This window comes from Pseudonaja textilis, chromosome 6 (genome assembly GCF_049901715.1).
Source record: "Pseudonaja textilis isolate UNSWEBS1 chromosome 6, rPseTex1.2, whole genome shotgun sequence".
In the NCBI taxonomy this organism is placed as follows: Eukaryota; Metazoa; Chordata; class Lepidosauria; order Squamata; family Elapidae; genus Pseudonaja; species Pseudonaja textilis.
Window position 1 is genome coordinate 44344469 of NC_141995.1, and position 25592 is coordinate 44370060.

Genomic DNA, 25592 nt, shown 5'->3' on the forward strand with positions numbered 1-25592 from the left:
GTGAATTGTCTCTGAAGAGTTACAGCAAGCAAGATATGATCCAGAAGCTAATAAGATACCTAGGAAACTTTGAGATGCTTCAGTGCAAATTGCTTGTCTCTGGTAATATCAGGAGCCAACTCTTTCCTTGCTTAATGCTCCAATCCAGTTCAGGTATCTAGACTCAAGTTTTCTCTGAGGTGACAGCTACCATCATCATAGTTTCACTGTGGACCATAGCAATACACAACATCATACACCATGACTTCAACTGGTAGATAAAATTGTAGCTGGGCGAGATCATCCATTAAAAACATTGTAAAAAAGTGAGAAGATGACAGGCTGTTGTTTTAATCACTTCATTATCACTTAGGGCTTCATTGATTTATACAGTAATCTAAAAATGCTATTTCCAGACAAACAAGTCAGAGATTTACTTTCTTAAAACCAACCAGGAAATTTATTCCTAAACTTCATTTTTTTAAACCAAGGTTTGAAATTGAGATAGGAATATAAAACATGAGCACCTATGAAGTGTAATTTATGGGGCAAAGTGTACTCAAGTTGGATGTTGACACAGAGGTTCTTGATTTTGATAAGTCAATGGGCATATCAATAATTTTAAAATTATTTTAGCTGCCTTCGCATGGTCAATGTCAGGCAGGTGTAAATTATTGTTTATCAGAAAGCATAATGGATGATAAGGTGGCAAACTTTCTACAAACTCTAGCTAGCAGGAACACTTCTAAACAGAGCATTAGGATGCAGCTAGCCACCATTTTTACATTCTAAGAATGTCACTAATCCCATCTGTGTGCCCCCCGCCCCCGCAAAGCATTCTTAGAAATAAAGATGACTTCTGACATTTTGCTCTGCTGCATGCCATGTATCCATGTTTCTGTAAAAATATTTAGAAAAGAAATGAGATAAAAACAATATCATTAATAGCAATGGGAAAAGCTAGAGAGACAGGCTTTGGTACTGTTATTTCAGGCTGTCTGTTAAGAGCCTATCTGGAACATCACACTAAAATATAGCTTGTCATTTAATGTGGACCCAATCTATGAAATGGGCCATGATGGGGATGAAGAGAGGAAGAATATGTGAGATTGGATTGATGTGACTAATTCTTGTTAGTGTGACAGCCCTAAGAAACCATAAACCAAAAAATAAAAAATAATGGGAACAAGAAACTGTTGTTATTAACAACTATTATTATTATTATTATTAGCAAACATTGTGATCTATGGGTCTTTATTGTAACTTTGCTGGAATACAACTCCCCAGACACACTTTCTGTGTAATGACCAAAACAGGGAAGGTTTATGTTTGTTTGATCATTTCAGAGTAAATATTATAGCCACAAATATATCCCAGCCTTACTTGGAGAGGAAAAGGAACAGTGGAATGTTCTAATAAGGAATTAAAAACAAAATTAAGACTCTGCTCTGCAGCAAGAGTCCAGTAGCTGATGTTTACTAGAGCAGGGTACTTTTAAAAGAAATGATGATAAATCTATTAAGTTGATGAAGAAAGAGTTCTTTCAGAATCCTATGGTCTTATTGCACAAATGGAGATTTAACAATTATCAACATAGTAATTAGTGATGGCCAAACAAAGATTCACAAGGATATTACTATCCTGTTTTTGTTGTTAATATTTATTTTCAAAGATGACACACTGTATATATGGTATTTGAGTTACAATAACATATACTCTGTCTAAATGATTACGCACCACATTCTTAATATCTGGATCACATCAGGTTAATGTCCATTATTTGTTTTCCACTTAACATGATACATAAAAATGCATAATACAAATTACCAAATTTCTCATAAGAATGCCAAAATCTCCTAACAGTTTGGCAGTCACACAAATTTTTGCAAGATTTCAGCTTTTAATGGGGAGGAGGTTAAACCATCAACAACTGAATGTGTTACATACCGTAGCACTAGGTGGCCAGAAGGGATGCTGATCCCTGAGTCAGCACACTGTCCAAAGATAGTCACTATTTTTATACACATAGGACATTAACTCTCATTTCTGTGCCTTCAAAAATTGCCATGCACAGGACATAGTTTAATGCAATTAGGTATTATGAAGTTTTATCGCTTAGTTCTCACACTGAAATACAATCAAAGTGCTAAACTATATTTTAACTAAATGTTGAAGCAATTTAATAGAACTGTAGGTTATTTATTTCTTAGTTCAAATTGATGGGGGTTTTTTTTGTAAAGGAAAGGATTATACTACATCTATAAGACATGCAATCCAGGCAAAACCTCACACATTAAAATTTAGTCCTTTGGAAGCTGGTGTCAGAAATAAAATATTATTAAATCTGCTAGTGTTAATTTTGGATTGGAGATTCTTCTAGAAGGAAAATAGTTTATTTAGTATATTTTATTGTTAAAGTGTTATTTTGACTCCTGGCTGACCTAATTTTTTTCATCAGTACACAACATCATAGACTGTGTCCAATGTGAACTGCTCCAAACAAAACATGTGGGAAATTATCTACAACTTGATAGTACTGTAATCTCTGGCTATCAGCTGGACTTCTTGAATCTGATATGAAAATAGATTCAGAGTTACGCTGTACTTCAAAACATTAGCAGTTACATTTATTTAAAAAAACTAGCAGTTTACATTAAGGAGTCAGGGAACCACATTATTATCAAGTTTAAAAATCTGTATGGTTTAAAAATAAAATCTGGCCCGTTGCTCACTTTCTAGATGGGAGGAAAATCAAGAGTGATTTCAAGTGCTTCTGTGTCAATAGAAAATGCCCTTATTAAATTGTTATCTTGGATATATTAAATTGTACTGGGTTAGTTTCCTAAAGAAATGGTTAAAATAGAGTTTCCATTTGTTATCAATTGCAACTGTTTGCAAACTGAGGGTGGGAACTGGTAGGTGTGTTCTTTTATAACACCCCAGATCTCTGTTCCTTGTGGGATCCACAGGTTTGTTACAGGGGTGGGATGCAAATATTTCAACTACCGATTCTGTGGGCGTGGCTAGGTGGGCATGGCCATATGACTGGGTGGACATGGCAGATGCAAGCTTCTTCTTTTTTGCAGCACCACCCCCATGCTCCGTTTTATGGGTCCTGTGCCCCAGGGAAGCCACCTGGGGGACATTTTTGCTCCCAGGAGGCTTTCCTGAGGCCCAGGAACCCAAAAACGGAACACGGGGGCTGTGCCCAGCTCGCCCCCCCCCCCATGCACCCTTTTTACCTCCTGGACCTCAGGGAAGCCTCCTGGGTGAAGCAGTAAGACAGCGAGGGGGATCCTAGCACAGCTGATCGTCAGGAGAGGAAAAAATACCTTAAGGACTGACTGGGCAGAGGACAATGTAGTCAGCAATGTTGGGCATGTGCGCGATGTCGCACATGTGCGATAAGGACTGACTGGATGGGGAGGGGCGGGCAGAGAGGAGAGGGGCCAACCAGTAGCATGACTGGCTGGTTCTTCGAACTGTACAGAATCATAACAACCGGTTCTATACAACCAGTCCGAACCAGTAGAATCCCACCACTGGTTTGTTAGTTAAGGCCTTGCCTTCATCAAATTACATGATGCTTATGGCTGAGAACTCCTCATTTGCTTGCAGCATCTAATTGTAGTGCAACTTAATTATTTTCTCTGTTCTAGATCAAGGGTCTCCAACCTTGGCAACTTTAAGCCTGGTGCACTTCAACTTCTAGAATTCCCCAGCCAGCTTTGGAGACCCCTGATCTAGATCTCAAAATAGAAAAGCCACTACTGCTTTTAGAAAGCAGAGCTAAAGAATCGGCAGTGGACTTTCCTTCAAGAAGAAGGAAGAAATCTTAAGCACTGCCTCCTAGCTAGAAGAAGAGGCAGTATTAGCAGAATTACTGGGAGTAGGGAGATATATAAATTTTAATCATAATAACAAAAATTCCTATCGGTAACATCTACAATGACTGAATAGAAGAAGCATAATAGCAAATGTTGAGAAAAAAAATCAGCCAAGGGTCATCCCAAAATTAACAAAGAACTCATGTAAGTGCTTCCAATATGTCTTTGGATTTTCAAAAAAGATTACATACAAAGGAATTATTAGGGGGAAATGCAGTGTTTTGTGCTCTCCTCCCTCCAATCGGATGCAGTGGTGAAAAAGTTGTGTAACAGTCAATCCATCAGCCTGGGTGAAGCTATTTTAAAACAGATTACAGTTATTTTCTTTGTGAAGGCAGCGTTGCTTTTTAGTTGTCTCAGAAACACTTTAAAGAAGCAGGTAAGTCAAGGGGTTGGGGAAAACAAGCACTCAAGAGTTTTAAGATCTTGGTTAAAAAAAATTCTGGAATACTCATGCATCCTAGTTTCCTAATGGCATTTACCTGTTCTCCTTCTGAGTGAAATAGTAATTAAATATTTGCAAATATGACTCAGACATTATTGTATTCCCGGGAGATATGCTTTTGCCTATCCACAGTGAAAAAACAAAACTATAATGCATTTATCACATAGGAAACTGTCCTGCTTTGTTTTTTCCCAACACCATCTACACAAACAGTGGTGAAGTGCAAACGTATTGCGATACTGCAATGGAATTTGCTTTGTCCTGCAGTTCTTCATATTTCCTCCTACTGGGAAGTTGTGATGGTGAGCTTGCTTCATATCGGGAGGCAATTGGTGAAGTCACTTGAATGTACTAACTTGAACACAAACGGCTATGGCTGGCTTGGGTCTAAATATCACATTTCAAGAACTGAATTAGGACTCCGCTCCACGCTGTATTCTTTCCAGGGTACTATGTAGTGATTCCCTCTAAATCAGGGGTATCAAACTCAAGGCCTTCCAACTTCGTGCGATTTTTTTTGTGTGTGTGAGAAGTTGGAAAGTCTGAACTATTTTTCTTACCATAGTCCCACAGACTACTTCAGTTGTCCTGCATGCTGGTAGAGAATGGAGCTGGAAAGCAGGTTACTGAAGGGATATAGCTTCCCTGGAGTGGGGTTAGGGGTTGGCATGGGTGGCCTGGTTGAAGGGCCCTCAGGTAAGCCAGGGCGGGGTGGGTGGGGCAGCTCCGCACTCCCTGCCCTGTTTCGTCCTCAACCCTCCGCCCACTGTTGCTCTTCATTTTTCGCCACTTCTTCTCCTTGCTCGCCACCATAACCCAGGAGAAGGCGGCTGAGCAACGCACTTGTGTGGCATCCACAAAGCAAAGCATGGGAGGTGGAGGACAAAGCAAGGCATAGGGTGCAGAGCTTTCCCCCATTCCCTGCACCGGCTTACCTGAGCGCCCCGCCACCCAGGCACTAAAGCCTCAACTGCCGCTGCAGTGAGACAGAGAGAGAGAGAGAGAGAAACAGAACAAGAGAGCTCTCCAACCTCTGTTGTGTGTATGAGAGCAGTGATCCATCCTTCAGCTGGGGCACTCAAGCTGCTGGCAGCAAGAGCCACCTGAGCAGCCCTGATTCCCTCCTCCCCAATCAGCCCCACCTGACCTACTCTCCGCATCTTGCCATTTTTCTCCTTGTCCTCCCCAAATGGCAGCAGGCTCTGCAGGACAGCAGCCGCCTCTCATTTCTCCCCCAGTGCAGTGAACTCCAGCTTCAATCAGGGCATTCAAGTTGCTGGTGGCGGCAGCCATCTAAGAGCTATGATTCCCTCCTCCCCAACCAGCCAGCCAGCATCCCCTGACCTGCTGGCTGGCGCAAAATCTCACCGTTCTTCTTGTGGTCCCAGCTCAAGCAGCAGCAGGCTCTACGAGTCAGGGTCTCATTCCTGCCCCAGCGCAGCAAACTCTAGCGGCCTGGATGCAGGTATGAAGAGCCTGACCCCACTGTGCTTCCTTGCTCAGTTGAAGGTTTTGTTCAGTCTTCAAACAGTAAGACTGGCAGATGCAAGCGAGCAGCACATCAGGTGTCGGTGTTCCAGCAAAACCAGATCCCAATCAGCAATTCCGAGACAGGCATTTTCTCAAAGTTTATTTTTATTGGAAAAGTCATCCTGCCACATCTGGGAAAACCCAAATCAGAGAGTTCTGGGTTTTCCTGCAGTAAATCAAAATCCAAAACCCAACCCCTGCACCTCCATGTCCCTAACAGAATGGACGGACTCCAGGGCCACGAATGGCGCTGGTTCCTGCGCCCGTCCAATTCAGATTCCACAGCCGACCTTACTGTTTGGCTGGCTGGTTGGGGAGGGGGGGGAATCATGGCCGCATAGGTGGCTGCCGCCACCAGCAGCTTGAATGCCCCGACTGAAGCAGGAGTTCATCACTCTGGGAAAGATATGAGAGGCTCTGTTGTCCTGCAGTGCCCGCCACTGCTTGAGTGGGGTGGATGAGGAGAAGAATGGCAAGACCCAGGGATTAGGTCAGGTGGGACTGGCTGGTTAGGGTATCATCTCACATTTTTTTAAAAAATACATTGACAGTAGGAGAGCTCATCTCCTTGATGCAAATGTTTGTATCCGTCCAGTATCACACACATCTATTTAGGCCTTTTGAGTTAGATAATACCAAATCAATATAATACAGAATCCTAAATTAGTAATCCTAAATCATAGCATAGAATTATAGATGACCTACCATTAGTATACATGCTTTTCATCTTTCTCTAAAAAGGTAAAGATTATGAAAAGCTTCCTAGTCTCGTGAGGAAAACAGCTAACATGGGCTTCATGTGTAAAATCTGGAGTGGGTGCATCAAACTACAGTTCAATATTCTAAATACAGTCTTGCAGATTATTTCAGTATTTGCAGTTCTCCTTAATCAACATAAGGAACAGACAATAACATGATATGGAAGATGAGCTCCTGAAGGCTTAAATGATTCATCGCAACATCAAATGTTCTCTTAACACACATAATAAACTTTTATTAATTCCAACTTTGATTCACTGAAATGTGTATAGTTTTGATTTTCCCTTAAAATAGTTTCAAGTGAGGTAGTTAGGTAGGTAGGTAGGTACACATACATACACGCACACATAAGCCTTTTAACAAGCAATGCTAACAGTTTAAGCATACACCCAACAGAAAGAAACTGTATAAAAATAACTGAAGTCATAGAAGTTGTAATCAAGACAATTGCTTTTTAGACGATTCAAGCTATATATTAATATCAAAACATTTCCCTTAAAACATTCTTCTAAAACTATTTGATTAGAAAATATAAAAATATATTTTAATAATTATTTTAGTTATAAATAAATAAATTCTCCTGGAATTACTGGAAGTACCCTGACAAAATTAATGAAAAGAACTTATGTTGGGGATAACTTTTCTCTGGTATGCAGCTAATATAAATAAAATTAGTAGAGTGAAACTGGCTGTATTCCATTGGCATTACATCACTCTTCCTTAATAGGAAACCTCTCTCCAGCTTAACTATTTGCTTCAGTGTGTCCATGTAAGTCTCAGAGAGGATCTGAATAAGATGACCAGGCTAAATCGGAGGAAGGAATCAAGCGCATCATCCAATCCCTTTGCCCTCACAAAAGATCTAAATCCAGCCCACCTTGAATTCCACTGACTCTTATCTAATGCCAATGTGCTTTGACCATTAGTAGTTCAGATTCTAGTAGAGAGCTTAAGCTTGCAATAAATCCTTATATTCCTTTGAACTGTCTGGGTTTCTGATTCCCACACTTGACAGGATCATCTTATATGGCTGATGTTTCAATAAATAACAGCGCTTTAGAAAATACCAGTAATTTGGCTTATAAATAGAATTATCCAAATTACTGCAGTTCTTACTGTAATAATGAAAGAAAGTGCTTGAGTTCTTTAGCATTTTGCAACAGAACTGAAGACTACGGTAGTAAATACAAGAAATAGTCACATTCTATAATTCATTATTTAATTAAACTACCATACCATTGTTAGGAATTCCCTTCCATGCACCCAACTTACTAATCACCCCACTGGCTCTCACAGTTCACAGTCAAGCCAGACAGAATTAAGATGAAGTGGTCATCTTCTCCCCCTCTGACACTAGAATGTGAATGGATTCTTTAGGGGAGAGAGTCCACAGTATTCTGCCACTCTACTGCTATCCCTCCCCAATACAAATCTGCCAGAATGTGGCTCTTTGAAGTTCCTAGCATCAGCTGAAAAGCTCATTATTATTCAAAGGGATGGAGACTCCAGCATCAAAGATGTTCCGGATCCATAGGCATCCGCTGCAGCTTGTCCTCCTACCTGTCCTCTGGCTCATTTTCTGACCCACACCTCCCACCAGCACAGGTCTGTTGACATCAAAAACACAACCATGGATAAACACAACCAGCATGGCCAGCAACAGCCTCTCAAAAAATGGAAGATAATATCCTCCTCCAAAAAAAGTGGAGAATAACTGAGATGGTTAGCATCAGTCCAGGTAAGTACCATCAAAATAATTATAACAAATCGGAAACAAATCATCCAAGGCTCCTGTTCTCTTCACCTTACTGTAAGCTTTTTAAAATGTCTTTTTTGTGTAGAAAAATGAAGAGTGATAAATTGGAAAAGATTCTGAATAAATCTCTTCACTCTTCCATCATGTATTCTCACTGCTTTGCTGAGAATGAAATTGGATCTTCTCTCCTTTCAAGGCAATTTGTTTCTTTCAAATATGAATACCTTGTTTGTGCTTAGCTAAACAATGCTTAAAAGAACTTAAAGATGATGGCTAGGTCTGGGATTGCTTATAATGTTCTGAACAACATTCCCTTTCATGGAGCAAGTGTACATTCCAAGCTGCAAAATTAATTCAAAGGGCTGTTTATTTGTGATTTCTTTCAAGATTGGGATATAATTTTCAACACGGTTAAGTTTAGCGATGGAATTCTGCCCGTTTAGCCTGATTCAGGTGAACCGTTAGCTCTGAAGATCAACTGGAAGCGAACCGGTTGGGTTTGCTCCAATGATCATCTATTGGGCCCACCTGGGCTCTAGGCTGTGCTTTATATATCCTGTTTTTCAAATTCAGCTGATTCACACGGCACAGCGGATTGCTGCGCATCAAGTATTTAACACAGGGATTGCTGGAAAAAGTCAGTAGCAAATGCTCTGCGCGCTCACCGAACCGGTTGTTATACAAAGTTGAATTGCACCCCTGGTTAAGTTGTATAAAACTATTAACATATTTAAAGGCTCTGACAGATCCATCCATGAATCTTTTATTAAGATCTGCTTTCAATGAAAGCTTTCCGTATATTTGGATAGAAGGTACTGGTGGATGCTAAATCTCATACATCTCTGTGGCGAGTCTCAGATTGAAGACTAAATCCGTTTATCTGTTGATGACTGAGCTTCTTGGATTCCTGTAGTAAAATAATCTGCTGTTTGTTTCAGGTTTAGATTATAAAATAATCCAGCAAAATGTCAACTTTTTATTTCCCAAGTTTTTATCTCCAATGCCAAAACTACAATAGTTAAGGAATGAAGTAATGTAAGATGAATTTATTTAAAGATTATATTTACTGTTGCTATATGCATTTATATATGAAGGTCTTGGTGCTATAGTTATTTGGCAATTTTATTTTAAATGTATGAGCTTTAAATATGAAATGTCTATATGCACGTAACTCAATTTTATCTTTGGTATTATGTCATAGCAATAGAATAATTAATCATTTTTTGCCTTTCAAAAATATTCAAGAAATTTCAAACATCAGTCACCCTTTAATTTCAGAAGAATTTGTTTGCATGCCTCTAAAGGTCTCCTTTCCAGAAACAGCCAAGCATGTGAAAATTCAGGATTACTTTCAGAAAAACTACAAATCATAATAAAGCCATCTTTAAAACACATAACTCAAGTCTGAAATTAGAAAAACTTGGAGATAAAAGGTAATGAGTGTCTACAGAGATTCTCAATCATCCAAGTCATGGTTGATCCAATAGTGCTTTTTCCCAAAAGCAACTGGACTTTCTTGGTGTTTTCTTTGAAAATATTTTGCTTGTCATCCAAGAAGTTTCTTCAGTTTTTCAGTTAGCTTTGGGGGCCATTTGTTTTGTGTTATAATTAACTGCTGAGGAGCTGGTTGGTTCCATTGTTGATTAGTTTCTAATCATCCAGTTTCTTATGTGTTCATATGCTGGATCTAAATCAATATGCTTGTTAATTGATCCTTTTGTAGAATACCAGGTTCAATAAATTCATATGTTGTGAGTGTTGGCACAGCCAAATTATTTTTGTTCTAACCCAACTGAATTGGTATTGTTCATTGTTGATGAGATCAGGGATTTTTGATCATTTTTCAAATTTTCAAATGTTCATTTTAAAACAAAAATGGTTTTTAGAAAGCAGATAAAACATAATCCATTCAAAGTTATATTCAGATCACATCAATGTTTCCCTATCATTAAAATTGATGGGCCATATAAGAACTTATTTTGATAACTCACAGCATAGCAATAATCTTTAAACACATATACAACTCCCTGAGTCAAAAAGGTATCGGCTCATTGTATAAGAATATGCAACTTTTTTAAAAGAAAAACTGAAGCTTGAACTTCTTTAACAAACAGAGATTAAATACTATGCATAATTAAATATTAATAGTTTACTTTTAAATAAATATGCTCAGTATTGGGCAAAGCCTAGCTAAACAATCTTTAAAGCCAAGAGACTGGAATACTGATGAATTATATAAGTGACTTTGAGAGGGCCTTACAATTTGATACAATTGTATCAAACCTTAAATTAAAATCACATGAACCTAATTTATTTCCAAGAAAATGCATTTAAGACTGAAATGCCAATAACCCAAACAATAATCTTGAAAGTTTTCCAAGTTGGTGAGACTTCCTGGAACAAATCTTTTCATATACTTCTGAAAAGAAGGGAAAATACTTACACTATAGTTATTTCCTATAATTAATTGGTTTCCTCAATAAATGGTTTGTATTTCCTATTTGGAAGCCATGTCAGACTCATTCTCTGATCAGATGTTTCCTTAATAGCCTGTCAGGCTACAAGATTTTCAACACACCCTAAAAAAGGGGGCACAGATCTATATAAAACAAATACATATTGCTGCATGCAAGACAGAGTGTATGTTACATATATAAACACACTCACACACATAAACATGCATCCTCATTTCTCAAGTTTTGCAGCCTGGCTGAGTAGCTTTTCTGCACATACTATATTACTTTCAAAAGATTTTCCTGACTGATAAGCAATGAAGCCACTAAAGAAGATCATCCTCAGTGGATAAGTTTACTGTTTTTAATATTAAAAACATTTTAATATTAAAATATTTTAATATTTTCAATGTTATTTTATTTTTATATTTTTATAAAAATAAAAATAATAAACTTAATACAAAGTACATTTAAATAATTATTTAACAATCAAATTTTAAAGCCAACATTAAATAGAGGAACTCCAAAGCAATAGCCGCATAACCTGCAGTTTGGAACTGTTACTACTCAGTCTAGTAAATAGTATTCCAAGAATTTGATGGCTTCACAGTAAGCTCCATTTAGTGTATGACTGAACAAAGGATACACATACACAGAGTGCATGCACTCAGATAGCTTTCTTTAAAACATACAACAGCAGAAAAGCAGAAGTCTTAAAATGTATCTATCCTCAACAGATACAAAAATTGTATCTGTTTAACTTATTTGCCCCAATGAATCCTGAGAATGTTGTAGGACCTTCTGAAATTGTTAGCTGTCTTTAATGCATCCCATTCCCAACAGACCTATAAAATTTCATGGAGAAGAAATCATACCCTTTGGATAAGGATTATATATCCTGCTTTGTAAACATTTAGCTTCATTTTATGCAATATTATTTAGTATACAAAGATAAAAACCTTATTCTTTGGTAATGAGACTTAGAGACATGCATTTGAGAGGCTGAGACACTCTTGTATTATCTTGCCACTACAAGCATCTGCTATTCTTTTAGCCACATATATGGCTGCACACATACAAATTGAAGTATCTTGTTGTAATAAATGTCATTGGTTAATTGTACCATAAAACACTTTTTGACAGTTCTGAACCTGCCACTATGAGGCTTTAATTAAATCGATGTTTCTCAGATCTAGCAATTTCAACACATGTAGGAGTTGAAGTCACACATCTTAAAAAGTTGCCAAGTTTGAGAAACATTAAAATAAATGATCCTTGATTCAAGTGTTATGACTGAGAAAAGAATTTGTTATAGCTTGTATAATTTATGTATCTAGACATTTTTTGTTAACTAGGAAATCTCAAAATACAGTATTTTCTTAATAGAAGAGTTGGTACACTGTTGCTTATAATTGCAATATGATATTGGCAAGTTTATTTTTTAACCCATTCCTAATAGTTCCTAAGACAACTCCTTTGAACTTTACTCAGTTGCTTTGCCTGATCAACCTTGTAATTGATCACTATCTCCGAAAAACTGTGACTGTCCTGGATGGATAGCCCCTCTCATCTTCCACCTGACCTGTGCAAAATCCTTCCTATTACAGTTTTAAGATTATACATATCTACGGTAATTTGTCCTATTTGAGGAAATGCCAGCACTTCTAACAAAATATATAATACAACAAATAGCAACATTCCATTTATAAATAGTGATGGTTCTTTATGTCATGTGATAAAATGAGGATAGATTTCAGATTTCAATATTTGTGAAAGCAACTTCATGTGATGATAGGTAGATAGATCCAGTGGTGGGATTCACATTTTTCTACTACCAGTTCTGTAGGCGTGGCTTGGTGGGCGTGGCAAGGGAAGGATACTGTAAAATCTCCAGTCAGAGATGGTATTTGCCACTTCTCCGAACTACTCAAAATTTCCGCTACCGGTTCTCCAGAACTGGTCAGAACCTGCTGAATACCACCTTCTGGATAGATCACATAAGTATATATGGTCCAATCCTGTGAATGTTGACTTGTTGACAAATCTTAGGGAATTTACCAGGACTATACCAATATTTAAAAACTTACATTTATCTTATCTTAGATTGATGATCGGGCTCACTAACATGTTTGATCTTTTAAAAATATTTTTTAAAAACAAAAAACTAATTTGGCACATAGTATCCACACCTTTAGTATCATAGCATATCATGGCAATATGCTATTTGGTCCCACTCACATCTCAACTTAGTTCACCTTCTGGAAAATAGCTGTTTCTTGTTTCCTGACTGTCCCATGTATCACAGCAGGAGATAGGTGGTCAAATGAGGAGGAGAGGTCTAGAGCAGCTAGGGACATCTGGGCCAGAATGAATTCATATTTCCATTTTTCTTAATAATTTTGCCCCAAATTTGATTTATATTTTTTATTAAGTCTTCATTTATACCCCCATAATTTGTGATTGGTGTTTAATAATACATATTCCACTATGTAACAAATATTTTTTTAAAAATTATCTATGGGGTTACGTTCCATAATTCAGACATCTTATTCAATTTCATGATACTACGCTCATATTCATATTTTCTACTAATATAGTGCAGCAACTATTCATTATATTCAACTCATAATGTATCTATTCAACAGAGTAATGCATTTACTAAACATTTTAAGTTAGTGCATATAGACCACTATCTACATATTACTCTTCTCTCCAGAGAAGCCTATGGCAGTACACAATGTAATAAAAATGTCAGATCACCACCCAACAATTAAAACTCCAACAGAAAAAGCATACAAGTAGTTCTTGTTTAGCAACTGCAACTTGGACCAGCAAGTTGGTTGTTAAATAAAGCAATCACTAAGTGAAAATCTTGACTGTCTGAAGATTTCTCAAGACCTGGTGGTTATGCCATCAAGTCTAGAGACCCTGGGGATTGGCAAAATAAATTAATAAATTTCCAGTATTAACATCCCTTTGCCCATTTTTTCCTTGCATTTTATAGTTTTTAATGTTTTAAATTATAATTGTTATTTATGAGCTATATTTTAACTGTTGTTTGCTACCCAGCATCACTTGTTTTGTTAGATGGGTGGGGCTATATAAATTTGAAAAATAAATAAGACCACAGCTATGCTTACAGTTCTATCTCAGTTTGCTTCTTGATACGTTTTAGCTGAACTGAGGTTCTTTCTCTCTTTGTGGATATCTTGATCTGGGGTTAATAAGCAAGTGAAAATAAGAGCAGCGAGACCTTGTGAACATCATAATGGCAAGGACTGGTCTTTTTTTTTTTTTACCATGGTTTTACAGCATACAACAGATGCATTTTTATTATTCTTAACACATCTGATAATGGCTACTATATGAGTACTGGTCACTAATATCTCCTATACTTCTGAATAACTATCTATCATAGAGACAGCTGTGTTTTAGATCTGCTAAAAGTAAAGTAAACGAATCATGGCTAAGTAGTACCAACTCCAATGAATCCAAATCTTGCACAACTTACTTTAGATATAATTGTTTATATCTTTATCTAACAAACTTTCCCATAGTAAAATCACTGTCAATGGTCAATGTAAACCTGCTATATCTTTCACCTTAATTCAATCCTTGTGAGAAAAATCTGGGGTATGAAAATATATTTCATTTAAGCCTTTTTTTTAGTTCATATTTTTTGCCATTTGTTGCTCTGAAGCAAAAGCCTATGACTCACACAATATCTTAGGCCCAATCTTTTAGTCAGATTCTTGAGGTCAACAGATCTGCCAAAAGATAAACATTTCCTCATGAATTGCCCATTACAGACATTATCACTTACTCATCCCAGCTATCTCACGCTTAGCATCTGTATAGTTACTCACAGGCTGCTTTCATCTTCTCAGAGACCATCAGAAAAGACCAAACACAAGTGAGACATGCACCATAATCGCTCTCCACATCCATAAAACATGCAGCCATGTATAGATAAATGCACTCCTCTAATATTTGTAGTGGAGGAAAAAACCCACTGTTGTTTTTTAAGTGTTTTAAGTCTGCAATTTCTTTGTAACACAAAGCACGAAGTATTCAGGAAAGTGGTTTCTTTCTTCATCCAGATGCCTTCCAAAATACAAAACCCGCCCATTCCTATTTTTAGACTAAGGCTTTTTGTGTTTCTTCATTTAATGTGTATTTAAATGCTTCAAAAACAGGCATTCGTATATCTGTGAAAGCCCGTGCATTTTTTTTGTAAACTTTGTATATGCATCATCTTTAAAAGAAAAAGTGGGAGGAAAAAAGAAAGACAATGAGGCGAAAGATGAGCATTACTTTTCCCAGCATTCTTTCTAATGAACTGTGTTAGCTGTGAGAAAATGTTCTCATACTTTGTATCCAGTTCTAGCATTTTTTTAAAAAAATTGTCTGCTACAGCTAGTGAGATGGGCAGACAGAAAAACTGAGCACAAATACTCTGTAATTCACAAAACTTACAGGAAGACCACTAAATTTCTCCCAACACCGAGCTGGACAAAAATAAACCAATAATATAAGAGTATACAAACAATATTTTCACCAAAACATTCTGCAAACTGAATTTCACAGTTCTCATGTCCTGGTTAATGAGCCCTGGCATCTTAAGAAATAACCCTGATGAAAAAGTTAACTAATAATGCAGAAATATGTTAGATATCTAATTGTTTGGAAGTCTTTCTTTCTCTTTCCGCCTCAGAAAAACCTAGATATATTTCCCCTAAACATCTTCTTCCCGCACCTCAAAGTATTTGTATTCCGACACAAGAAAAATAGCCCTCGTGCTATTTCTTCTAAGTACAATACAATGAACAGTTCTTTTTAAATTGCCAAATCCTAGATTTTATGTGGAAAAAAAAATCACACATGTACCTCAGACCAAAACAGCTATTGTCACGCTGGCATCCTGAATGAACTTAAAAAGAAAATAAGAGGCGAGAGAGTGCAAATAACATGAGTTGGAAAGCCTAGCTCCAATTACTGAAATATTAAGAATCGGGTAACAAGCACCGTGTTACTAGCTACATGTGTGACCACATCACACAATTTCTGCTTCCTTGAGTACATAATTGGTTTCATCTGCCACCCTCCACGCACATTTAGGCTTATTTACTTAATATATACAAAAAGCATACTTTGAACGTAGAAAATAAGGCCCATAACCCTGTCCTTACCGTTTTTTGTATCTCGTTCACACCGGTGAAGAACTTTTCTACATGCAGAAGTAAGCAGAATAGCCGCAGCTGTAAAACCAGCACTTTCGGAACTGAAGCGCAGCTGTGCAGGTACTGAATAATATATACAGATAACTCAGAGAGCGAGCTCTACTTCATGACTCAGTGGTTCTCCACTAAAGCTCTAATGATTTCACAATAAAAGTCCCTGAAAAGTTCCTGGGAATTCAAGCAGTCAGTTGCTAAAAGCAAACTATTTGAAGTGGGGATGGAAGCATATGCTGTGGTGTTTTATTTCTTCTGTTCGTCTTTTCTTAAAAAAGGACACCCTATTTTATTCACTGTCTTCCAATATATTTAAATGTGTATATATTTTCACGAGGTGTTCAAGAGTCTACATTAGCAGCTTGTTTCAGAGTGTTCTTTTCTGTAACATTTTTCATTTTAGTAAGTTGTTATGGAGGGATCTCTAATAAATGAACCTTGAAAAATTAATTTAAACCCTAGATTTAGTGTTTGTTTTAAAATGGCAACAGATTAAGGATTTGCCAGAATGCCTTGGATATCTTCACAGCACGTAGCATAAATAATTATGAGGTCAAGATATAATATGATCCATTTGTGAATTTAGTTTCCTGAGGGACAAACATTTCAGAAAGATATTGCACTCTATTATAAAGAGATTTAAAAAATGTGCTATAGTTAAAAAATAAAATGCATCTTACCTAAATTAACTCAGAAGTCTCATTAAATTCTATTGAGTATAGTCTTAGGAAAAGCAAAGTAAACTAGAGCAGAATACAAAATAATTCAAAATCAATGTCAGTAGAATTACTTTATGAGGCCAAGTCAGAAAGTTATTAAATATAAAAACCATATTACTACATCAAACAAAAATTAGTTTATTAGGGGAAGACTACCAATACTGAAGTCACAAAATAATCATCATGTGATTGTGGCTCAATGTGATGTTGTAATTGGGATCTGGGCACCAAGCACTAAGGTCAAATTTATGTGACGGGGGGATGCTACAATGGTTGGAATTTGCATGACTGGTCATAAGTTTCCTTCATTCACCATCTTAATTTTCAATGGTCACTGAATTCTATAGTCATAATTCTATCTGTATTCTAACTTATCTGTATTCTAACCACTTAAATTAGATTAAAATATATATAATGTCATTTTCAACCCACTTTTTCATGATTAACTCATAATGATACAAATGAAACAGTTCAAATTCTTCATAAATATGGAATTCAAAGCATTGCAAATGCTTGAGGAGAGGAACAACACCCTATAATTTAGAGACAGTAACAAAAAGTAGTTTCCTTAAATGTTGTACATGGATTCCAGAGTTTGATGGGCTGCCACAAAGAAGAGGGTGTCAACTTATTTTTGAAAGCAAGAGAAGAAGGCAAGAGAAGAAACAATGGATGGAAAATAATCAAGGAGAGAAACAACCTGGAATTAAGGAGAAACTTTCTAACAATGAGAACAATTAGTCAGTGGAACAATTTGCTTTCAGGAATTGTGCATGCTTCACTAGAGATCTTTAAGAAGAGACTGGACAGCCACTTGTCTGAAATGGTATAGGATCTCCCGCTTGTGCAGTGGGTTGGACTAGAAGACCCCCAATCTCTATTCTGATTGATTTGATGCCAGGGCCCTTGGAGCTACTTTGTGAATCTTTCTTTGTGAATCTGTGTTTTTGAATAAAAAATAAATAAAGATAAGACACAGATCACTGTTAACCTATGCAAGTCAAAAGCAGTGATAATTTTAATAAAATACAATTTTAAATATGCATAAAACCTGCAACTTTCAATATACTTCCAATATAAAGGAAACACAACTGTATTTTTCAGAGTATTGCAGTTGCAAAAGGGATGTAGGCCAGTGGTAGAACACATGCTTTTCATTCAACAATTTTCTTAAATCTGGGAAAGATTGCTGCTGTCAGTGAATACTGAAAATGGTGAAATAAGCCAATAACTTTACTCAATATAAACTGCCTTCTAAATTCTAGCGGCTTTTAAGAGCTTTTCAGAGAAGAACAAAATCATCTCCAGGCTGCAGGAAATACTGTAGCAAGACTTGTAGCCAAACCATAATTAACTTGCTTAAAGTTAGATTGCACAACTTAATTTCCAAAAATTGATAGAAACAGGGTGAGTCCATATTCTGCAAAAGCCTTATTAAGCTATATTCTAGTGATAATAGCACATATTATATGTCATAACCTTATGGCATCATTCGATGAAGAGCATATAATAACTACACAATTGATATTTCACACAAGCTATGCTCACACATATTAACTCATGGTTTATATTACCACGGTGTGAAATAATAAAATTACCTAAGTTTGAACAACTCACTGAAACATAAACATTTCATCATAATGTACATACCTAGCAACCATATAATAAAAGTGACATAGCCAACAATAAGCAAGACCAAAAAACATAAATTTTTACTTCTACATGTCTTCAGACCTGCCACATAAAGCCTAGTGAACACTTTAAGTCAATGAAAGTTTCACAACTTGACTTAAGGAGAGCCAGTTTGATGTAGCGGTATAAATGCTGGCTGACAAATCAGGAGACTGTGAGTTCTAGACTTGCTTGCTTTCAGCTTAACTTACCTCACAGGGTTGTTTGTGTAGGGCAAATAGGAGGAAGGAGTATTATGTATGTTCATCAGTCAAGCTACTTATAAAATAATAAAGCTGGGATAAAAAAAATCTAATGTAATAATAAAGCAATTTAATTTTCTAATTCCTTTATGAAAATGTAAACAAGCCATGTAGGTAGTCCGCAACTGATAGCTTAGCAACTATTATGATGAACTTCTTTGGGAGTTACTTACAACACACATTTGATATTCTGATGCTCCCCACTGTATGATGTGACTGCACTGGTGGCATTTGTCAACCTGGCTGCATTTTATGGCCATTTGCAGCATTTTGGGGTCATGTGACTACATTTAATAAGGTTTTCTGAAAATTAACATTAGCTTCTGGTTTTGGGCAAAACCGTGCCTACAGCGAGCCACAAAAAAAGTCATAAAATCAGGTTGGTCACAAGTGACAAATGTGATAGGCAGGTTCCATTATGATCATAACTTGAGGACTACTTATACTTCCTGCCTACAGACATACATCAAACACATGGTTTGAGACCTGAAACTACTGGTACTAGAACAACATTGCATTAGAGCCAAGCTTCAAAATTTCATTAAAAAATTGAAGCAAAAACTTGAACTGAAATGCTTGCTATATGCCCATAGTTTTATTCTCATAGTTCTCTCATTGTTTGGGGAAATAAGAACATAGGAATGATATCTGAATTATTTCCTAGCATTACATTATGAAACAGTATTTTATTCCTTCATTCATATTACACTACAGGAAAGCAATTATTATTAAAATATCTGAGCCAGGATCGTGCAGAACTATACGTTCTGGATTCCTTGTAGAAAGAGAATATTTTCAAGAATTGTGCTGAACTTTAAAGGGATGCTTTAATTCAGCAAATTGTTAACTGAAGCACCCATTCAAAGCAGCACTTTAGGAGCAGCCACACTGATTCAGTCAAAATGCTAAAAGGAGGTTCTGCACAAATGCTTTTTAATTTTATTTTTGCAGGAGCAAACTGGCTGCCAGTCTGAATCAATTTACTTTGCCTGGAAATGCTAATTAAATTGCTTCCGTTCAGAATAGGCAGTATTGAAACTACAATGTTTCCCCGAAAATAAGATCCGGTCTTATTTTCTTTTGAGCCCCCAAATAAGCACCAGGTCTTATTTGGGGGGGATATCTTAACACCTGTTGTGCCACTGCCTGACTTCTTGTGTGGCCACAAGTGGCCAGACCCTGCAAGTGGCCAGATACCATGAGCAGCCAGATGCCACGTGGCTTGTCGCGCCAGTGACACCACTCACAACAGGAGGCTGTGTGGAGCATTGCACATTCTATGCAGCATCCTGCCGTGAGCGGTGGCACTGGCACAACAAGCAATGTCGCATCTTGCAACGAGTGGCAGCACCAGCATGACGAGCCTCATGACATCCTGCCATGAGCAGCAGCTCTGGTGTGATGTGCCACATGGTGTCTAGCCGCAGAAGAAGTCGGGCAGCAGTACGACAGGTATCGAGGTGTGGGAGACCTGGCTGCGGCAGTTCTAAGACAAGAGGGTATGGTGTGGGACAGCTTCACCCCCCAACATCTGCCTAGCTTAATTTTTATGCATGCATCTCATCCCACTTCATACAACCAGACATTGGGTAGGGCTTAACTAGAGCTTATTTTGGGGGTAGGTTTTATATTAGGCACAGGCATGAAAAACAGTCTAGAGCTTGTTTTTGGGGTAGGTCATATTTTCAGGGAAACACAATATATATTACTTAAACAGGATTCAAATAATCAGTGCTAGGCTTCACTTAAGTTTAAGTTATATAGGTAGATACATAATTAATTCAGAAGTATCCCAATAGAACTTTGACAATTAATGGCATATCTTTATCTCACTGTTCTGATTTGCACTAAAAGAAGTAAAGAAGACCAGAACAGTTTGGTGATAATTTAAAAAAAAAAAACTTACTACAGGGCATGCACATTTTTTTCAGCGCTTGTAGAAATTCTTCTATCAGCCATCCTGCAAGTAGAAAGCTAGTATAATCTTTGTGTTGCTCCCACACAGATCTAAAGGACATCAAGTTGAGAAAGGCTAGTGTTATTCATAGTTTAATATAATCAGTGCCCAGGGTGTATTATAAGACACAACTGATAGACTCTTGTCCAAGAAACTGACAAAAAGTAAGGAAAAGAAAAATAATCAAGTTAAAAGAATTAAATAAATTTGAAAAAGTGTATGATTATTTCAGTCATATGTAGGGATCTAACATCATGGTCCTCCCTGGCATGAAAACATTTTCCCTTAATGAGAAAATATGGAACATAAATTATAAGTTAATAGCATCTGCAGCATACAAAGAAAATATGTATTTTATAGATGGTATTTAGCTTTAATGTGATTGGCAAAAATCTATCCCAGCATGAGTCCCAAATGTTGGAAATGTAAAAAAGTTGACAGTACATTTTATCACATGTGGTGGTTATGCCCCGATGCCAGGACTTACTGGATTCAAATTAAAAATTGGTTACAAGAGATCACTGGGTATCAGATTGAGCTCAGACCGGAAACCTTTCTTTTGGAAATCATCAAAGAAAGATTACCGAAAGAAGTAAAATACTTATTGTTACATATTACAACAGCCGCCAGAATAGCCTTTGTGCAGGTATGGAAAACACCAAATACCCCAATGAAGAACTAATAATACACAAAGTAACAGAAAGTGCTGAGATGAATATGTTAACAATGAAATTGAAAGAAAAAGACAACTCTGAATTCTTTTCAATTTGGAATAATTGGTATAAATGGCTAACAAACAGAACTAAGAAGTGAGACAAACATTTTAATTGAAACAACCCTTAAGAAAGTAAAACAAAATTTTGTCAAATTATATAAAGATATAAGAATAGTAATTATAGTTAAAGCTATTATTTAGTAGTAGACAAATGTAATATAATGTATTATGATATTTAAACTAAAAACCTGTATAGATGCCAAGAATGCTGTTGATACCATGATGTTTTACGATGTAACAAAAGAAATTTAATAAAAATATATTATATATAAAAAAAGAAAACATTTCCCCTTAAACCAGTCTTTTTGCACATTCATTTAAATAATTTCCCTTGAACATATTAATATCCCAGCAATGGAATACATATGCTTAATATATCAAACTTAAAGATAAAGTTTTTTAAATTCAATAGTATGCCACCTAAAATAATTTTCAGCTCTACAGAAATTAAGCAGTCATCTATTTTTGTTCCCTGCCAGACAGGAGATAAATCTTATATTCAGACACCTTTTGTATTTTCAGAAATAAAAAACCACCAATTATTTCTTCATATAGAAATAAACAAGCAAATTCCATGGGGTTCTAACATATTCAATATATGATTTCCATCTTCTGATATACTCTAAATGCAGATCTCATGGGTACAGTATCTACAGGACAATCCAAAGCTTTCCCCAAAACATTACTGTATAGAGCATAATAGGCTATACCAGGGCTGTCAAACTCAAAGCCCGGGGGCCGGGGTTTGGATCTGGCCTGAAGGATGCTTATATCTGGCCCATAGGGCCACCCTGCAAACAGAGAAGGACCAGCCCACAGTGCCTATGCCAGCGAAAATGGAGCCTGGGGGGGAGGCTAGCAAAACAAACTAAAAACAAAACAAAAGGAAAAATGTTTTTCCCTTTTGCATTTGAGCATCCCAAAAGGGACAGGAAAGGAGAAAGGGAAAGAGGAAGGACAAAGAAAAAGATGGGAAGAGAGCAAGGAAGGAAAAAGAAGAAAAGAGGGGAAGGAAGAAGAAAGGAAAGTGAAGAGGGAGGGAGGGAAGAAAGGTAGATTATAATGAGAGAGGGGGAGGGTCTGAGGTAAGCCCTGCCTTAGCACTTGGCCAGCACAGGTGCCCCTGACACAAGTGATGTCAAGCTGGCCATGCCCTCTGTGGCCACAACCATTATGGCCACACATCTACCCCAGCCCCCGAGGTCAAACACAACCCTGATGTGGCCCTCAATGAAATTGAGTTTGACACCCCCAGTCTACACTGACAATTAAACCAAGCAAAAGCCATGGGATTGCTCCCTCAGCTTTCTCTCTCTCACACACAAATATCTGAAAATTCATTTTTTAAAATATTGTTGGAATTCCTGATTTTTAAAATATTCATCTTTTCCAAGCACTTCACACTTGAAAGTAAGTTATACTGAGGGAAGTAAATGCCCATTATTCTGCAGGTCTAAAGAGAAACACAATTCAATCAGTCTTCAATAAAAATTCTCAGTTGATGTTTTATACAAAATCTTTAAATTAATCTGATAAAAAGTGACACCCTCTTAAGATTGTCAGAGTTTATTAATAAGGATAAGAATAGAAACATTTCCTGCTCTTTCCAATACATTTATTTATCTCTCCCAGAGCTTCCCTCAAATTCTCAAGTTGCCTGTACTTTGAAATACCAGTGTTCCAACTTCCTTATTTGGTTGCTGGAGCTGTTCTTTGTCTTGTTCAAACATTCTGATGAAGCCGCTTGCTTTCTCTCCCTCCACACAGCCTTTCCATCCCCATCCCCCTTTCAGTCTGGCTTCAAGCAGATCACTCTGACTCAGCCTCCTTTGTAGCTTACAAACCAATCACACACTGGTTATGCCCATTTATGGAGTACCTTTCCTTTTGGAAATCAGCAGGGCAAAAGGGATTTTTCAGTTGTTTGGAAAAGTGTTCGCTCTGCTGCAAAATCTCAAATGAGCATAAACCACACGTTTCTATTTTATACATTCCTGTCTTTTTGCTGAGAAACCAGGGCAATAGGTATCTCTATAAGAAACGGGAGCAGAGATTAAACACATACTAAGTTGGGATCATGTTTTCCTTATTTCTTTGTAGTTTAGCCATATCTGTGCCCATGTTTATGGTAGGATCTCTAGCACATTTGCTCAAAATAAATATTCTGAACTCTCTTAGGCTTACTATCCAGAAAATATATTGAAAATGCCTTCAACTTTCAAAGAATAAGAGGTGCCCAAATATTCATCAGGTTTTTTTCTTGTGCAGTTCAATATACTGCAGAACTGATACCAATGGCTGAGACCAGGGAATTGGGGAGCAGGGGGAGAGGATTTAACATTTTAATTTAATTAGTGTATAGTTAAACCTACCTCCCACGTCCCCCGAGCACCAAAGCAGGCACTAGTAAGTATTTTAATGATTTATCAACTTGCCTTGGCAATATATAAATCTCATAATCTTTCTACATTTTTTTCAGGGAAATGTACTGATGATGCTGGTATGACATATTATTTAATTCTAATAATTTAGGATTAGACAACTGCTGAGCAAATAATTCCTGAAATGTGCCTTGCTAGCATCTTTCTTAAGAGTTACAAAAGACAGAGAAACTAGTTTCTTCTTTCTGTCTATACTTGTGGGCACATACGGAGCCATTTGGCATCCAGGATGAATGGAGCTTTAATACTAATCTCATCTCTAAAATCCCAGTATTTTCATCTTGGATAGTCAGATTTTATATTTGCAAAAAGCAACCAGAAGATGCTTAACTGCAGAATAGAGCAAAAGCAGACACAGAAAGAAGCTTAAGAGGTTGAGTTAAATATAAACCTGGTCATCTCACGTGGTTTTAAATAATTAATGTGTTGATATGATCACAATGCTGGGCAAAAAAACCTTCCTATGTGTCACAGATGACGACTAGGCCACTTGTGGAAATAGCTAATGCCTCTATTCTTATATGTTGCTTGGTTTACATATATGTTAAGTTATAATGCATTCTATTTTCATGGCTTAGCATGCCAAAGGAACTATAAACCATTCCTAAGTACCATTATAAGTGAATGCTCATCATGCAACTGCTGATTGTACTTATTACATTATAGAATAGCTGAAAGCTGAATATATAGTAATATTTTCTATCTACCTGTATGGAGAGCGGAAGTATATATGTGCTGTAAGGCATAGGTGTACATATCATCACACATTCTTTGGAAAGAAATCTCTAAAGATCTCAGTGAGGTAGGACAGTTATAAAGATTTACAGATGTAGTAAACGGAGGCTACACAGCCTCTCCAATTCTATTTGTGACATTAATTCATTCAGTTGGCAAGAAATTACCGATGCAAATGAGCTTATTGAGGACCTTGAGCCCTGGTCATATAAAGTTTTAACTGTTGAAAATTCTTTACATGTTGAAGTCAACCCTCCCACCCACCCCTTCACCTGACACCCCTGCTTTAACAGGTAGAAATTAGGACTGCAATAAGGGAGCTATATTTTATTGATTATGGTGTAGACCAGGGGTGCTTTGCTGGCTGAGGAATTCTGGGAGTTGAAGTCCACAAGTCTTAAAGTTGCCAAGGTTGGACACCCCTGGTGTAGACATTCAGTTGTGCTTTATCTTTAATCATTCTTCATATGTTTAATACACAAAGGGCAGAATAAGAAGATGAAGTGACCCTCATATAGGCATCTAGGCTAAAAATGCATGAACACAGCATTCTTGTTAATCCCTACTAATTCACCTCTCCTCAGCTATTATATTGCCATCTCTTCGCTTCCACCAGTTGGTAAATAAAGGACCCCAGATTTTGTACATAATGGAGAAGACACATTCTCCTTACATTTTGGATACACATCTACTGAGTGGTTTGTTTTCTAGATGGAAGAGGCAGTTAGTAAAGAGAACAAACAGGTAAAAATTCAAGACAGTCAGATCAGGATTTTTTTTCATAGAGTAGTATAAACACATATCTATGTCTGGAATTAATAGCACTGTAATATGGCATCAACTATTCCAAAATACTGGCTAACAATTTTGGAAGGCATAGTTCAAAGCATTTGAGAGTCTCAGCTTCATAAAAAAAAATAATTCTATAGAGTTCAGAAGCGTGACATTTTCTTGGAATCCTGGTGAGTAATATTATGACCATCCATTT

General features: G+C 37.0%; 1 protein-coding gene across 4 annotated transcripts in view; it reads right to left on the reverse strand.

Moving 5' to 3' along the window:
* The window catches only part of PALLD (palladin, cytoskeletal associated protein), a 185481-nt gene that overhangs the window by 50251 nt on the left and 109638 nt on the right, over positions 1-25592 (reverse strand). Inside the window, exon 1 of one of the 4 annotated variants that reach the window (XM_087936442.1) lies at positions 15999-16182. The exons of the other annotated variants lie outside the window; for them this stretch is intronic. The gene's annotated coding sequence lies outside the window, so the exon portion shown is untranslated. Of the gene's footprint in view, positions 1-15998; positions 16183-25592 lie in introns of those variants that run through there. 4 annotated transcript variants of the gene reach the window in all.